At 34.8% G+C, this 18,888-nt stretch overlaps 1 protein-coding gene across 2 annotated transcripts in view; it reads left to right on the top strand.

Annotated features, from left to right (window-relative positions):
• The window catches only part of TBC1D5 (TBC1 domain family member 5), a 309,248-nt gene that overhangs the window by 17,243 nt on the left and 273,117 nt on the right, over positions 1 to 18,888 (top strand). For both annotated transcript variants that reach the window (XM_079299429.1, XM_079299430.1), the window contains exon 2: positions 11,459 to 11,520. The gene's annotated coding sequence lies outside the window, so the exon portion shown is untranslated. The remainder of the gene's footprint in view (positions 1 to 11,458; positions 11,521 to 18,888) is intronic.

The raw sequence follows: 18,888 nt of genomic DNA, 5'->3' as shown, positions 1-18,888 counted from the left end.
CCTTGACTTTCTCTTGCAGGAGTCTGACAGAGCTGGCGCATTTTCGTCTGTCAGGCTTTTGTTGTTTAAAATCAACTCTTTGACTCACTGACACCGTAATGAGGAGTAAACAAGCCCTATTTCTTTGCGACAATTTGTAGTATGTTTTTAGTGGTTTCTGAATTTAGCAGTGCTGGTTTAACAGTTGTTAAATCGTGTAGCTCTAGTAAACTTCTTTACTTAGCGGTAATAATTGAGGAAATTAGTTTACAGCCCCCTGTGGGGGGGTTCTGTCTTTGGTCCTGGTGTTGTCAGCTTTGGCTCTCCACTGCTACCTACCTGTCTGCTTGCTTCAGAATACCATCTTCCCAGTTCTCCTCTTGCATTCAACCAGTACTTTGTGGTAATAGGATTTCAAGTGTCCTGCTTGGCTTTTTGTACCAGTCATAAATATGTTAGATAATTGCAGGACCACATGCGCTTCTATCAACAATATGAATGAATGTTCTAATATATGGAGCTTAAAAATATGTCTGAGAATAGGTACTCAATTGTACTAGTACATTTTAGAGGATATGGTGTGGCTGAGAAGGTATGGTTTAAATTTCACGTAATTTCTCTAATTAGAAAATGTAACAGTGGTGTCCCTTAAAATCAAGTTAAGAGTCAACATTTACAAGTACTGATCCTATCTGGCAGGTATATAAGTATCTGAAGCCTTCTGGATACCTTATGCTAAAAAGAAGACAGAACTTTGTGTCTTGCAGTACCTACAATAAAAATAAATCTAAAAAGAGAAAATTATTTAATTAAAGATTCCATTGATTTTATTCTGTGTTCTAACTAAATAAATGCTATTTTTATTTACTTCTCAGTGGTTAGTTGGTGTCTGTTCAGCATGCAACTTGTTCTTCATTGATGATATTTTCAGCAGATCTGAAAGTTTAGAGAATTAGGTAGCAAGAGTTAAAGGAAAGTTATGTTGGTATAACATATTTAAGGAAATTGGGGTCTTGTATTCCACATTCCATCTGGGATGAGCTAAAGCATTCTTTCCATGATTTTCCAGTACTTTTATACAGTCATTAATTAACATTAAAATCTGTTACCAGCAAGTGAAATTGTGTATTCAGAATAATGAACAGGTTACCTGCTTATTTATCTGGAAAATAATGTAGTTACCCTTCACTGGGATTTTGTTGTAAAGTTTTAGATAAGGAAGTAATAATCTCTTTAGGATGAGGAAAAGGAAAACCTTCTTCCAGGTGTCCCAAGGCTAATATATTGAAGTTGGTCTGAAGTTGGCACGTTCCCTGATTTGAGGTTCTGTTAAGAATTCTGTGCAGACATAGGTTCTTCACTCAATGAACCAAAAGACAGGAAGGGTAAAAATCTCATATATTTTGGAAACACTTAAGTCAAGGAAATTCTTGCATGAGGGAATGTTGCCATTGTCAACACTTCTGTTTTTTGACTACTCCCTCGGTTGCTAGAGCAAATCCATTGGCTATGGGAGACCAGGTTCAGTTAAGTCCTTTTTCACCAGAGAATTATTTTATAGTCTCTTGTCTATTTGAGTTTCCCATTGTAGAAGTTAGAAATTCACCAAGAGTGAAAATTGAATTCAGGGGACCTACTAATGGGTGAATACCATAATTGTGAGAGAGAAGATTAACTTTTAGCATTTTGCTGACAGTGTGCATTGTTATCTGAAGTGAGGCAGAGATAAGAGAGTGCAAATGGCTTCTCTAAATCAGAGAAGGGGTTGTCTTCTCCCCTTTATGTAAATGTTCAAACCAAGTGCACTTTGGTACAAAGAGGGTACTACTTATTTTCATCATGTAATGATAAGGTTATTTTTGATTGCAAACTGGCTTTACAGATTGAATAAGAGGTACAATCATTGCCAAACTGACCAAACTGGAGACTAACAAAAAGTGCGGCTCATATAGTTATTTTCTGCTCCACTCTTGTAACTTCAGGGGAGTGTAACTGTGGTGAGTTGAAATAGCTTTAAAAGCCGCTTACAATTATGTTTTATTAATCATCAGTTGTTACAGATAGTGAAGGTTCTATAAAGAAAATAATGAGGGTCCTGAATTAGAGGTGCACAATAAGAAACTTCTAATTTAGTTGGAAACTTTTATTTTGTTGTTTTCAACAAAAAGCTTGAATTGAAGCTTGAAATATCTAATCTGTATTACCTAAAGATGAAAGAATTTCTTCCCATGAAGAAATTATATATACAGTTGCCACTTTAAGTGTTTTATTGACTTCCAATCTAAACTTTGGAGTTCTTTTCTTCTATAAGAATTTAAATTCTGTATCTCATTCCATTGCTGAAATCCTAACCCTGGCTTAAATATTTTCAACAAACAGTTAGGAAAGAGGTGAGTGCAGTATTGCATCATACAAAATACTAATTTGTCTTAATGAGAGATTTAGTTAAAGGAATGTAAACAGCAAACATGCACAAAATAGATCAATAGTCTCTACATAAAACAACAAAACCTGATTTTTGGATATTTAGATTTAATTCCAGTATGTAATTTAATGCAAGCATAATGACCTTTTAAAGTCAGTAGTTAATGTTTTCATTATAATGTTAGTTCTGTCTCTTTTCAAGTACTTGGTGTAGAATAGTATACTGCTATGTAATTTATTACCTATAGGATTCCCACTAATATCCATTATCTTGAAAATATTATAGAATTTTCACTGTTGTATTTTCCAATGTCCTTTGTGTTTAGACTGTTAAAAAAATACAAACCAAAAAACCTAAAGAAGAAAGAAAAAAACAAAAAATGAAAAGGCAAGGGATTTCATTTTTCCTACTTACCACCAGTTCAGGCAACTTTTCTTCTTGAGCAATATTACCACTGATTTAAATGTTGACATTTAAATTTCTGTTGGTTGAATCTTTCCTTCTCTTTATGGTTTTACAGTATGCTGTCAGAATTATAGCACTTTTAACAATTAATCCATTTTCCAGGTAAAATCTGGCATTCATCAGCTTCTAATTCAGCTGAGTATTTTAGAAGACATAGAAATGTTTGACATTTGCTTTTGTGTTTTGCAAACCAGTTATTTCTACACTTTTATATTCTAAAGTGCAGCCCTAATTTTCATTTCATTAATAGCCTCTTATATTATAAATCTAATCTGTTTTGGGAGTTTAGTTAAAAAACTGCTTCTGTTCTCATCTTAGTGGGTAAACCAAGTACTTTACAGAGTGTTTGCTAACAGAGGTAGCTGTTTTATTGATGAATGTAGAAAAAGCATATAGTCCAGTGCTTTGTTCCATTCCTCTAATTTATGACACTAGTAATAATAGATGATGAATGAGATATCCAAAACATTAATAAATTATCTGAAGATGTGTACTAAATCAAAGAGGAGGAGACTAAGAAATAATCTCATATAATGCCTCCAAGAAAAGTAAGCTAATTCCAGAGTCATTTATTCAGCAATATGCAAAAACCCTGAGAAATTTGTTGAAATTGAACTGCTATAGTTAGTATGAGATTAATATAACTCAGCATTTCAAATGTGCTATTATAGACATTTGGATCGCCAGTTTCAGGTGGCAAGAGATGTAAAACTTACAGGCTCAAATCACTCTTAAATGTTTAAGTTAAACATTGAGTTTGAGCATGTTTAAAATAAAACCCAGCAATTTTGCCCTACAGTGATGATACTTACATCCTCTTCCCTAAATTCATGTATCCACTAACAGGATTGAAATTTGCAGCAGTTTTCTGCTGTGGTTTGCATTCAGTAGCTTGATGATTCTGTGTAAAATAGTTACTTGTTCAAAGAGAAACTGTGCAGCCTTTCATTTTTCTTAGCAGTGGAGTTTCTGTGTTTTGTCCATGTGGATGCCACAAGGCATAGTTCTGGTGACCCTGGGAGTCTCAAAAGGAGTCTTCATGTCACAAGAGGCATTTGGCCACTTAAGCAGTATTCATGTACCACTTTGTTATAAACAGGCAGCATCCAAGTAGTGGACTGGTTTTATGCAAGCAAACTAATGTAGATCTTAATAATCTGTTTCTTAATGTTACCAAGTCCATTGAAATTCAGTCACCATGATAAAATGGAGTGACATTTACGAAGGGCGAGTATTGGTAAAAATGAAACATCTTTTCTGTTTTGCAGATTGACAGTTGGAGTTTTTATGAATGTGATTTTTATCACATCTAGATAACCTGTGTGTGAACATAGATAAATTTGTCATCAACATGATCAAAATTTTCTCCTCTCTGTTCCCATTTTTTGGTATTTTTCCTTCCATGCCTTGCACCTTTGCTGGAGTTCATATGGCTGTAGAGAACTGATCCAGCTGATGGATAATATCTTTTTTTTTTTTTTTTGAGGTTATACAGTGAGTTGCAAAGTAGTTAAATATTTTTGGTATGAAGTTAATTAAACATCCTAAAGACTATACTTTCTACATCAAGGACAATGGAAGACCCTTATTCCTGTATCTGATCAAATGTGATCACCAGTGGATACAGGTAACTAAACTTACCTACCTAGTAGTATTCAACGTCCCCATTTCTTGTGTGTGAAATAGTACCAAAGGACACATTACTGTGCAACAGGGACAGTATAGTAGGTGGTTTTCTGGATTTCCTGGATTCAGCTTCATATTTATGACTAAGATTATGCATAGACTGTTGGATACTAAGCCACTCATACTGAACTTCTGGATTTTTTTCACTCAGTTGACCCTGTCACAATCCCCTTAATAGTCTCAGTGATCCAAAATGTCTGAATGGTGGCTTGCTATCCCTGAACTCATGTTTGTCGTTGAACTGGACATTTTTTAGATACACTATTTCCCAGAATGTGTTTTATTGATCTTTTTCTACACATTGCCTTAGTTCAACCTTTAACTGTGGAATTTACTGTAGATGCAACTCTCCATATAAAAGTTGTCATCAGAAAGTATCACCAATTGTTTTCTACTCTTTTTTTTCTCTCAGTTTTTAGTAAATATAGTGAGTATTGTTAATAATTTGCTACTTCTAATCATCAATCTTCAATATGAGCAATTAACATACTGTTAAAAGATAGTAGCAAACAGTATTTTCTTTTGTTTCTGCACTTTAATCTAGGTTCAGGCTTCTTGTGAAAATGTTTTTATAAATTGTAACCTCAATTAATTATAGAATCAAAGAATATCCTGAGTGGGAAGGGACCCTCAGGGATCATCAGGTCCCACTCCCAGCTCTGCGCAGTACAGCCCCAAGAATCACACCATGTACTGAGAGTGTTACCCAAATGCTTCATGGACTCTGTCAGGGTTAGTGCTGTGACCACTTCCCTGAGGAACCACTCTCTGAGTGAAAAAACCTATTTCAAGTATCCAACCTAAACCTCCCGTGACATAACTCCAGGCCATTCCCTTGGGTCCTGTCACTGGCCACCACAGAGCAGAGATCAGTGCCTGCTCCTGCTTCTCCCCTCACAAAGAAGTTGTAACTGCACATCTCCCCTCTGTCTCCTCCAGGCTGAACAAACCAAATGACCTCAGCTGCCCTTTGTAAGTCTTCCCCTCGAGAGCCTGCATGCTCCTTGTGGCCCTCTGTGCTTTATAGCTTTGATATAGCTTTATATCATTCTTCCATTGCAGTGCCCAAAACTGCACACAGTATTCAGGATGAGTGCAGAGCGGAGCAATCCCCTCTGTTGCCTGGCTGGTGATGCTGTGCCTGATGCACCCCAGGATGGGGTTGACCCTCCTGGCTGCCAGGCCTCTGCTGAGTCAGCATCCATTCACCACTGACTGGAGCCCCAGTCGTTTTCCATGGGGTTGCTGTCCCCTGTTGTGCCCCAGTCTGTCCATACATCCAGGGTTGCCCGGTCCCAGCTGCAGAATCCAGCATTTGGCCTTGTAAATTGTCAGACAGCTGGTGATTGCCAGCTATTCAGTTTGCTAAAATGGTTCTGAATGGCCTCTCTGCCATGGAAGGAGTCGACATCTCCTCCCAGTTTAGTGTTGTCAGGAAACTTAGTATACCTTTGAGTCCTGCATCCAAATAATTTATGAAGACACCAAAGAGCACTGACCTAAAATGGAGCCCTGCAGAACCCCACTAGTGACTGCTTGGCAGCTTGGTGTGACCCTATTTCCTGTGATGTAGATGAATGTGCCCTATTTAGGAGTCAGACTAGGACTTCTTAGGCTTAGTCAAACCATACGTAATTCAATTGTTAAATTTTGATTTTTTTTTTCTTCATAGCTGACATGACCAGGTTTGTAATTTTTAACAGTCAAGTTCAAAGAGAAGTGGGGAGAGAAAACAGTCTCAGAAACTAGGAATTATATCTATTTTCTAAGTTTATTGGAGATCTACATGTAAAATATATATGTAGATTATTATATCATATATTTCCCACTGCTTTCTTCTGGCTATTTATATTGAAGTTCCACATATAAGTGTAGCATCTTTACTTCACATTTTCATTTATCTTAAGGTCTGCCTTGGCTGCAAAAGTCTAAACCTTTCAGTCAGTCCTCATAGCGCTGAATTGTAGAAAATAAGCCATGGTCTTTCTGCACTTATCTGTGGTGTTCAAATGGGGTTAGTGATTATAGTAGAATGTATTTCCTCTTTCTGCAGACCTGCACACTTTCTTGTTATATTCAGAATTAAATCAAGATCTGTTAAAGGCCAAGAAGTTATTTCCCAGTAAGGGAAAGATTGAAGAGAATTTATTTGCCTTATCAGTATTTGTCATGTTGCCAGACCTTATTTTAAGGAAAACAGCTATTAAGTAAGGAACAGAATCCCATCATATATTCACTAACTTTCTCATTATGTTCAGTGTGAAATCAAGACATTTTAGAAGTCAGAGAAGTCTATTAAATAGTGTTTTATGGGTTAAGGTGCTTATTCATGGTTGTGCAATATGACTTCGAGTTTCTTCTGTCCTTGGTCCATTACAAGAACTTGAATAAGCATTTCATATCTACGTGAGTGTGCTTGTGTCTCTTTTTGTTATGGAGAATGTCTCAGAATCTCATAGTGGATAAATCTCACTTGAAATTAATTTGAGCTACCAGAGCAAAAAGGGAATAGTAGCAGAACTTGAAGTGTACAAAGCTCACCTGAATAAAAGCTGAATAGTCTCTGAACCTCATTCAGTTATTTATAGAAAACAGAAAGATTCTGCATTTTTCAGAAATAAAATATATCTATACTGGTATTCAAATATGCTGAGAAAGGGATCCAGCAGCTCTTTCTTTACCAAAATCAGTGCATGATCAGTTAGTACAACAGCAATTAAGGCCTAAATTGGGAGAGCCCTTCTATAGAACAAGATATGATCTGATCTTTTTGAGAGTAAAATGCAATATCCACTCTTTTATATGAATAGACTTAAAGAACAACAACCATTAATTGTGGAAGGTAATGATTGCGCATTGTATAATCTTAGAAGATAGTCAATTCTTCACTGGAAAATATGTGCAATTTGTAATTTCTTATTTTATGCTTCCAGAAATAGGACATCCAAAATAAAAGTTTAATTGCAGAGAATAAATCTTCAGCCATCTTAAAAAAACAAAACAAACAGTTCAGTTAATATATTTAGAGATGACAACAGAGGAACCCTTCGGCCTTAAGCATATTACTTGAAAAATAAGGATCTTTGTTTGTGTTGTACTCTGTCATATGTATGACATCTGGGGGCTTATTAAAATCCAGGAGTGTATGGCTAAGGCTCTTTGAAAAAGAGAAATGAACTTTTAAGTGGCAAAATGTGGTTATTAAATAACTGCAAGCTACTTGTTTGCTCAGTCCATTTAAGTATAAATTATCTTTCATCAATTCTAATAAATTGACAATGCATTGTTTAGATAAATTTTAAACACAATAGAAGAGTATCTGTAATTGGAAAATTTAAATTTTGCTACCAAAATTAAGATTCCTTATTTTGAAGTCATTCCAGGTTAACATATTATTGAGAAGTTCCATTGAATATTGCAAATCAATACAATGAAGAGTTAATTGTGAAAACTTTTATTTTCTTATAAATCAAGAAGTTGGTAAAATGTACCCTTACTGTTGATCATTGGAATACAAAACTATCTGTTAAAATCAATTAACATGCATATCTGATGACTGATTGTATAAATATGAAAGTCAAATAATTGTAATCGTTAACCATGGCTTCAGGTCATATGAGTTGTCAGCTCAAAAAACTAGAGGAGAAAGAGGTTGATTTGCATATATTTAATGTGGCATGCTGTACGTGTGGGAATTTGAGATAAACCTTTGCTGGTAATCTGCTTGTTTTTATCTAAAAATCTACTAGGAAATGTGGGTCATAACAGTCAAATGAGCTATGTTTTATATTGATAGGAAGTGATTCAGTAGTTTGGGATTTAGCATTTTGCTCTGTTTCAAAATTTTAGAATTGATTTTTTACCTTAGAGACAATTGGAAGAAGCTGGTTGATATGTTATTCAGAAATACTCAAAAGTTTTTACCAAAAACATACCCAAAATTATTCTATAACATTGTAGGACTAAGTTACTTTTACAGGTTTTTAGTGAGGCTTAACAATATGTCTAAAAAGCACATTTTGGCTTTTTATGATTAAAAAAATCAGATACATTTAAAGTTTTTATGAGGTACTGTACTGTGTCACAAAAGTATCTTTCTCTGTGAAGTGGACTAAACAAATAATTTTTAACTTAATTAATAGGTTGCAATAAATAGGGGAGGTGGAAATTGTGGCACAATAATGAACCTTCTAGTCTTGAAATCCACATTAAGTTCCTAAATATAATAAATGCTTGTAGGTTTTTTTTTTGTTTGTTTTTTTCTTTTTTTTTTTTTTGATGATGCAAAACATTTTGTGTAACTTTATAACAATTTCAGGAATCATTGAAAAGTGGGTCAGAATGTAGTGGTTACATTAACTTTCATTAACTGTAATCTAGTTAAGCAGCTCTGTTCAGCCTTTCTCCTTCTCCCTGTGTTTACTCTTGAGTATTAAAAAAAATCCTAAATTTTGGTATTACATGGACATCTTTTTCTAAAGTTTCCCTGTTTCCTATATTCATGAGTTGCCAAAAGAAGGAAGCAGCAGTATGTAGTTTCTTTTAGTCTGATTTGTACCTTCAAACTAAGAAACTTTCTGGTAATGGTAATATCTAAAGGTGAAAAATGAAATAGCTTTGTTGCTCAGTCCTTTTACTGTGAGCCTGATTCACGATTTTGCCATAGTAAATATTTGAAATTTGTTCTTAAGTGTGGGCTACAACCCAGTTCCTTGAATTAACACCTAAATTAACTTGAGTGCCAGCAAGGGAGCATCCCTGTTGTAGCACAGTTTCCAGATTGGGCAAAGTAGAGAACGCACACGATTACTTGATTTTTGCTGTTCTTCTCTGTGAAGTACACCTGAACATCAGTGCCTTCTGCTTTAGTCTTCTGTTGACAAATCTTCCTCATAATCTGCATTATGTAAGGCACCTATTCGATATTTGAGGGCTGTGATGGGTGAGGGGGGGAAAGGACCAGCTGGCAGAAGAGAGGAAGAGAATCAAATTCAATTTCTGTCTTTGTCTTTTGTGTAGGGTGGAATTTGCAAGTGGGAGAAAGGTGACAGTATACCAGGTTATTGGCTGGTTTGTGTCCCTCTTTTAATGATTTACATGTCTTATTTGAGCAGATAATTATGACCCTCCAGTTTATAGACAGAAGTAGTTGTGTGAGGAGGTGAGTTCTGTAACCACAGATTAGAAGCCCAACTTAAACATGAAAGTAATTAAAAAATAAGTGAAAAGGAAGAAAAAATTTGGGTTTAAGATGTCAGTAACTAATTACAGTTTTAGCTCTAGTGTAACTCTTGGAAAAATCACTGCTACCAGAGGCTCCAAAGCTGCAAATGAATGCTCTATGACTAAATGATTCTTCTATAGAAGGTCTGATTCCAGAACCTCCAGAGCAATTGTATGTCCCAGTAATCCTCTAAATCTTTTAATGCGTGGAAGTGTAGGCTGCTTTTACAAGGACCCATTGCTTTTAAAAAGAAACATTTGGGATATATATGATTTGTTTTGGGGCTGGATGGGATTCAGAGATGTGGTGTGGGTATGAATTGTCATTCTCAAAGAGAAATCTGTACACTAAATGAGAATACTTTGATAAAAAACCCAGTCTTATTTGTCCCACTTCAGAAACACGTACTGTGAGAAGAAAGTACTTCAGATTCCTTAAAATATAGAAGTTTTTGTACTGTTGTGTCTTGGGGCTTGCAGTGTTATTAGCTCAAAGGGGAGGTATGCTTTTTCATGATGACTATATTTAGCCAGGAGGAATAGTCCTTTTTAAAGCAAATTGAAATGAGTGTATGAGAGCGTGAAATTATCAGCAGCGCTGGTGCACATTTACATTACTTCTACACACTCTTTTGAATGACCACACAACAGAACAAGTACTTCATTTCCACTTTGTTGATTTTTCTTGACAAAACATGGCAGTCTATCCAAAGGAGGGTGTTTAGCCAAGATAAATATAAAATTTATGATTAAGCAAAGTGGTTTCTTATTATAATCCCTAAAGAGAATTTGAGACTTGTTAAATATAACGTGCCCAGGTAGTTTTAGGAGTAAATTATCCTTTATGCTTTTAAATGCTGAAATACAGCAGCACCATCAGCAATTTGAGATATTACTTGCAGAAACAACACTGCACAACTGACTTCCTTTAAAACAAGTAGCAAAAACCTGTGCACGTATACAATATATAACTTCAGGTTTGATGTATTCCTTCATTTTACAGTACAGAGAGTAGCATGGTTGGTAAAACTGTCTGTTTCCTGTATGTAATGTGTGTTATGGAAAGCAAATAATCTTTTTGACAGAATGGATAAAAGTTGATAACATGCTTACACTTGTGGCACATTTCTTCAACTGCTATATTTACAGAGTACCACTTTGAAGAAAGCTATGGTGACTGTCAGTAGTATTCATTAAAATAAATGGAGACTGAAAATTGATTGAGGAGAAGAGTGGATTTTGACCTTTGTGGTACCAATGCTGGCTTTGAGTTCAGTATTCTAATTAAATTGTGAATTTACTTAGATAGTGGATATTAAATGATCTCACTGTATTCTTTCAAGGACTATGAACTTCCAAAATCAAGGATAACATTAGATGTCAGCCAAGTATTTTGTCCTTCTCATGGTTTGTCTTTACATCTGAATTAGTGCCAGTTTGCACAGATTGTGTGTCAGCTTAAATACAAGAAACAGGCCTCAGTCTGCTTGAACTCGTTCCACCAAAGACTTCTAAAAACTTTCCGTAGTCTGCAAACTGTAATGGTTGTTTCACATTAAGTTGCTTTGTAGAATTATAAAACAGCTTTTCTTGTGCTTTCAAATAAAATGTTGTCATCTGCTAATGAATGAGATACCATCTGTAATAATTAAGGTTATTCTACTTGTTTTTCCCCTGCAGCAAAACTTCAGAAGGTTTGCAGAAGACAATAAGAGAACCACCAAGAAGACTATTGCAGTCTTGTAAGTACTGCACCCAGGAAAAAAAAAAAAAAAGAAATATGTGAATTAAGAATGTTGTAAGGAGATTTTCATTTTTTGGGGGAAAAATGAGCCACATAAAGGGATTACATGTAAAATACAGAGCAGGATGTATTGTAGCAATCATGTTAATAATTTACAAAGGAAAAACTGCACTCTTGTAAAATCTAAAATTGTATCCTTCTACAGTGTAATCAGGAATTCACCAATAGCAATGAAAAATATTTCTCTATCCACCAAAGATTGATCTAGTTTATATACATTTGTTTATTTAAAACTATCAGAATTTAGAAAATCATTGTAGTTTTGTAGGTTTGTCATTTGTTTTAGTGACTTATTGTTTAGGTTATTTTGCAGAATTATTTATTTGCTGATTTATTTATGTATTTCATTATTTATTTATTTGATTATTTAGTAAATTATTTATCTGATGAATTATTAATACATCTTCATGACATGCTTTAAATTATTTATAACTTAATTTTGAGTTTATTGCTTTTCAACGCTGCATTGTTACTGACTAGTTTTGATTTTTTTTCCTTGGTTCTTGAAAATTAAAGTACTAGCTCTAAGGCAAAAGTATATTCTTTGCAGAATCCATAGATGGTTTTCAATGAAGTAATTTACCATGTAGATACTAATTTTGTTTAGTTTTATATTGCTTAAGACCACTTTTCTACTTACTGAGCTTTTGCTTCTATGATTTCATAGGTATGTTGAGATCAAATGAGTGACCTTTAAGGGGCAAAGATAAATGTTTACTTTAAACAGTGTAGAAATAGGGAAGCTTTATTTCCCCTTAATAAGTACTCTTTAATTATTCTTGCAGTTAACATATATTTTTTGTCCCAGTAAAATGGATGTTTTTAAAATGAGGCGTTTGATGTTTGAGCTAATACGTTTAACATTTAATAAGAAAATAAAATATTCACATTAGTAACCCATATGGAGAGTACTTTTTCAGTGGCAAGGTTTTAAATACATGGGGAGGAATGGTGGTATCTTTAGACATGCAGAAGGAGATACAAATTGAAGGAAGTAAGGTGGATAGTAAGGGGGTTTTTTTTCTCCCAGTGTTTTTTGCACAGGAATTTATAAGCTCTTCAAATTTAACATGCCTATTTTGTTATATGGAAACTACTTTCAGGTTCTGTGATCACAAAGAATCATTTCTAGTGCACAACATAGTGTGATACCTGTTTATGTGTTCCTTTCCTCTGCCAGTCAGAAAGGTCTGAAATATCATCTTTATTCTGTAGAGGCTTGAGTGAATGTGTAAGGGCAGGGTAAGGGGCCAATTTCAGGCTTTAGGTGTGAGCACCAGCTCAAGAGAGTTTAAAATGGTGACTGGAATCAGAATTTGACTTGGAGTCAGTTCTGACTGATGGGCTCTTCAGGGCCACTGAGCCACCTTGTTCCTGCAGTTGCCTGTGTGGCCTCAGTTCCCAGTGAGTACCTCGGGCAGTCCAAAACCACCTTGCAGGACTGACAGCCCTGTTTCAGAGCTGTAAGGGATAGGGCAAAGCAGCAGTTCCTCTGCAGAAGTGCCGTGTGCATAATGTGGCCTTTATTCTATGTTTAGTGCTTGAAATGAATTACTATATACTTTAAAGTTTTAACACAGCATGGAAAGGCTGCATTGTACATTTCAAGTTTCAATGCTGTTGAAATACAGTAGAAATGGCCTCTGTAGACAGGTTTCACTATAGAACTTAAATTATGCATGTGTATATCCAAATTCCTTATTTTGAAATATTGAATGTATGAATATTTAATTTGTATCTTGCTTTAGTATCTTCATATGCTTGCCTTAAAGGAAGCTGTTTCCTTTGATTTATATACATGGATAAAAATGTGTGTACAGTATGTATCAATAGTTTTTTCTTTCTGTGGTGTTAGATGAACAGCTTTAGATAATGATAGCTACTGATTTTTATTCTGCAGCTTGCTACCATTGTATAAAACGTAAATTTGTCGTATTTGTTCTATTAATCTTACTTGAATTTCAAATTCATTTGCTTTCCAGAAATATTTTCTTAATTACATGCGTTAAGAAAAGTCAAGTATGTTGCGGATCTTAATGATGCAGTATTTTTGGTCTGTGCACAGTAACAAAGCTCTGAATATTATTATTTGGGGCAGAGTTCCAATCTGAAATTTGCATTTCTCCTTATTTGAATGTTTTCACTGAAGCTGAGAACTCCAAGGGAGTTCCTCAACATATCCCAGTTTATGCGATATGCTCTCTGAAATTTAGTACACTCTTATTTCCTTTTGTAAATGAGGTCTTATTGTTGAATAAGACCTATTATAAGCAGCTACAAAGGTAAGTGCTGTCAGAGCATTCTGCCACCAGCTTCTTGAAGTATGAAACACTCCCTGAAAGATGTGCTACTACTGTTATGGGATAATATAACACAGCTTATGTGTTGGCACTGAGAGTAGCTACTTCATAATGATGACAAGTAAAAGTACAGCCAAAGGTCACATTAAACAAGAGATTTCTTTCACACCTCATCCATTTTCTGGATGTGGTAAAATAGCTTTGTTCCCTATACTTCAGTATTTTTAACAAGGAAGTTATCTGGAAGTAATTTTTATGCCTTTTATATTACTTTGTTCATGTTTTAAGAGATAGACTATTGAATTCTAGCAGGCTAAATTGATACTGTGAAAGTGTTTGAAATTAGCTTAAATTTTGCGTGCAGTTAGACAACACAAGTAGTATTTCATCTCAGTACATTTTTTACTTTGCAGATTTGCTTAAATACATAGCTTTAAGTTCTACAAAAGGAGCTATTGATGTGTGTTGTGGTTTAACCCAGATGGCAACCAAGTACTTTGTAGCCCCTCAGTCACTCCCCTCTCTGCCATGATCGGATGAGGAGTAGAATTGAAAAAAAGTAAAACCCATAAGATTTTGAAATAAGAATTGAAATAAAGTAAAATATAATAGTAATAATGCTGAGAAGAGACAAAACAGAGAGAATGGATTAAACCCAAGAAAAAACAATTAAAGAGAATAAAATTGCTCGCCAGCTGCTGATTGACCCCCAGTTTGTGTCTGTCCATGAGCAGTGATTGGCCTCTTCTGGTCAACTTCCCCCAGTTTATTTACTGGGCATGATGTTCTGTGGTATGGAATATCCCTCTGGACAATTTGGATCAGCTGTTCTGGCTGTGCTCCCTTCCAGCTTCTTGTGCCTCCATACTGGCTGAGTATGAGACACTGAAAAGTTCTTTGACTTTATACTAAGCACTAAAATGTCAGTGTGTTACCAACATTATTCTCATCCTGAATTCAAAACACAGCTCTGTACCAGCTACTGTAGAAGAAAATGAACTTTACTGCAACCAAAACCAGGGCACTGTGCAAAATGATACTTACGTTGATGTTACATGACCATGGATTTACTCTTTTCTCTATATTTTAAAAACAAAGATACATTTTTCTTTTCTGAATTAGAGTCTGTTCAGAAATAGGAAAATAATTGACCTGGTTGTGTCGACAGTTTTTTAGCTCTGCTTTAATGAGATCCTACAAGTATTGTTAAAGGATAATTTCTGCTGAAATGGTGAACCAGGATGCTAAAATAAGGTGACATTTTAGAAAAATGATTAGGAAGTATTAGATAATGAACCAGAGGCTGACTTGTTTCACAGAGAGTATTGAACAGTTAGGAGATACTGGTTGGGAAGCCTAAATCTGATATATTATTGGTAGGTATATTTCTGTTCTAATCTAACTCCATAGAAATTGCAGAAGCCATATTAAGCTCTTCTTCAATTTGTTTCATACAGATAAAAGAATTTGCATCTCATGACTCACATATTTCCTGTTGTATCTTTAATACAGCCATTTTTAGTATTTTTCTTGCCTCTTTCCTCTATTGGTATGCTTAGAGAGTCTGTGTGTAGGAGCTTGTTATTTTACCCGTGAGGCAAGGAGGAGTTCAAATCAATAGCAGTGTGTTGTTGACACTAAATGATGTTTCTTCTTGCCACAATAAGACTTGATTTTGTCATCCTAATGATGCTAGCTTGCTTCACAGAATAGGGATCAGCACTCTCTCAGATCAAACTTCACAAGTTCAAAAAGAAGGAAATACTAGAAAAATAATCCAGTATTTGTGACCAAACACATGCGTTGGCTTTGTAAAATGAATATTCAAATTCTGTTTCATTTTGTAGGGTAACTGCTTTGCAAGGCATTTTGGAAGTCTGTGTTAAGGGATCTAGGATTGATCAGAGCTGACATTGATGAAAGTCTGATATTTTAAAAAGATATGTTGCAGACATTATTTAAAATACAAGTTCACATGAAATATGGATCTTAGTAAAACCTTGGCTAACAAAACAAGAAGCCTCAAGCTAGTAGAATTTCTGTGTTTCACAGAAAAATCTTTGCTGCACTGCCTGGAAAGAGAATGTCTTCAAGAAGGAGTAGGTAGAACCAGCAAGATGTTACCAGGCCTGGTCCTTGATTGCACTCTACAGAATGGTCCAAAAGGAATAAGCAGTTGTTCTTGACTTGAACTGAGGATTGCATTATAAAAGGATGTGAATTTGAGAAAAGTGGTGTAACCATAGTAAGCAATACTAAGATGATAGGAATTTCCAGGCTTAATGTTGGTAGCAACAGTGGGTTATTAAGAGTACAGGGTCTTTTGTTGAAAGCAATTACAGATGTGAATGATTCTATTATATTATCAAAATATCCACCTACTTACAACAATATTTGCACATTTGTTTACATAGTTTTCACTGTAGGAAAGATGCTACCTTTTTATCTGAAAGAACTTTAAAAGGTATGTCTGCATGATTAAACATTCACATTGTAAATAGTGAATTGTTCTGTTTGCAGTGATCATTGTTCTGTATTTTTATGCAAAACATGGCTTCTCAGATGTTCATAGTGTAAACTAATCTAATATTTTTTGGTTTTACAATATCTCCACTTCTCACTTCTTCTACAGAATATTCATAAAGTCACCTGCCATACACTGTCCATGTGTTGTGATGTAGGAGGAAATGCCTCCTGTTTTGCAGGCAGTGAAATAAATCCTCATGATTACTACAGAGTCACTAGTTATATTTCAGTAATGGCAATGAATACTATATAAACTTTAGGCAATATTTGGTGGGGTTTTTTTTAAATTTATGTTAATTTTGGGGAATGGTAGCACCTAAAAGATGACTAACGTCTTAAGAAACATAGTTTGTTGAGTTCAGCAGCCTCAAATCCCAAATGTTTTTGCTGATTCTGTTTCTTATTGAAATATATTTTTATGAATTTGGTGATGTCTAGATAAGAAGTACTTTGCAAGGTTGCCTATACTCACAAGACACATCTACCTTGGATGCAACTTACTAGCAGCATGGTGATAGTCAGAATATCTGTCTTCTTCATTCTGTCTCCAGTGCTGAGAGAAGCTAAAAATCAGTTTTTCTAGTTCCCCTTATTTGAGTGAAGTTAGAAGGCATATAGAATACCACTGGCATACCTTGCATACCATATGCATTAAAATGCTAGCAGAAAGAGCCTCTAACATCTTAGTAGCAGTAGAGTGAAGAGTCAGTAAGTTCAGTGGAGGAGGCTGTGCCTAGTGTGATGACTTCACTGAAATAGGTTTTTCCTTTCAGCTGAAATTCTGATCTTGTAAACATTAAAGTGCAACTTACGACAAGCTGGTATAGCACTGAAGATGATGAATACATTCTCTGCAGCATTATATTTAGTAAACATTAATTTTAGGCTATTTCTTTATCTCAGGTGCTTGCATTTGACATATGGTTATAGCTGGCTTCAACATTCCTTACTTTGTTTGAGGATAAGCAAACATTAAAATCATCCCTTAGAGTAGTTACAAAACCAGCAAAAATATTAAGTGTGAAGAGCTTTGTTATTCTCCCTTTCTTGACTGTTGTTTATATTGAGTCTCATGTTTCTGTGTCAGTGTATGTGTGTAGTTAGTGCCATGTTTCAGTTGACGAGAATTTATAAAGACCCAGTGCATCTGGAGCAGTCCCATTTAAATATATTTATCTCAGTTCCAACATTTCGTACAAAAGGGTTTAGATTAGTACTACTAAACTTGAATTTTTTATAGTAACCTTCAGCATGAAATTAATATGATTTAAACTTTTCAGTTTACTTCTTTACTTTTTTCTGGTTTTGTACAGTTCATTTTCTATATGATTTGTTTTTGTTTCTCTGCTAGGAAACTCCTTGCCCTGAGGTGTCTAAGATACCTGTTTTTTTTTTTAGTTGGCTCAAAAGATAATTTTCTTAACATTTTCTTTCACAATTTCTAAAGAGTTTTATTTGCCTTGCTGTGCCTACTTGTTCTTAATAAATACCTGTACTACTTGGGAGTGAGTAACTTGGAATTAAGAAGTTTATTTTGTTAGCAACCTCAAAAAAATTAAGTTTTTTTTTTTTTTTCTCTTTAATCACCTAAAAAAAGTGCTATTCTTAAGACTCTTTCTTAGAGAGAGCCTTTATTGTATGCATGTGCTTGCTATACATTCTTGGAACAATTAGTAAAACTACAGGCACATCTGAAGGCATATTCTGCATTTTTAGTGAAACATATTTTGAATAACTAACTGATCTATTGAGTAGAGTTGTCCATTGATTCTAAAGATATTTTTTTCTGTGCTTAGACGAATCAAGATGGCAATCATTTATAATTTCTTGCCTTCATGAAAAGGAGTGATGAATAATATGATTGGAAGGAATGCATGAGTCATGAAATGGGGAGCTGGGCAATCATGGAAAAATCCACTTTAAAAATTCTCTTCTGCTTACCAGTATCTCTAATGTGAGTTCAGTTTTCTGTAGCATAATCCAGAAATTACAATGGTAGAGGTTTTAATAAAAGCCTTGAATGGGTGAACAACTCCTCTAAGTTTAACTGAACATTGCTTGGTGGGTTATAAAAGAGAATTTTTTAACTCTCAGCTAAAAGTGATTGGGGATACATTGATCAGAGGACACTCCCTCTTCTGACCCCTGTTTGAATGTGAAAATAAAATGTCTTAAAATATACTACAGTTAATGTGAAGTGAATCTAGATGGTCTTGAAAGTATCTGCACTATGAAACAGCTTTTAAGAGAGCTGTTAAAATATTGATAACTTGGTAGAGCACTTCAAAAACTCTTACTTATATTTCAGAGGAAGCCAATCCACATTTGAACTCTTTTGTTGGATGTACACAGAGAAGTATTGTTACTAAATAAATGGTTCAATTTGTCATAGCTCCAGCCAAAAAAAAAAAAAAAAAAAAGAATCCATCTTATTTTTCAGTTTTTCTCCTATACTAAAATCATCAAGGAGATATTGAATA

This window comes from Erithacus rubecula (genome assembly GCF_903797595.1).
Source record: "Erithacus rubecula genome assembly, chromosome: 3".
NCBI classification, from domain to species: Eukaryota; Metazoa; Chordata; class Aves; order Passeriformes; family Muscicapidae; genus Erithacus; species Erithacus rubecula.
This window is presented reverse-complemented; position numbering and strand designations above follow the sequence as displayed.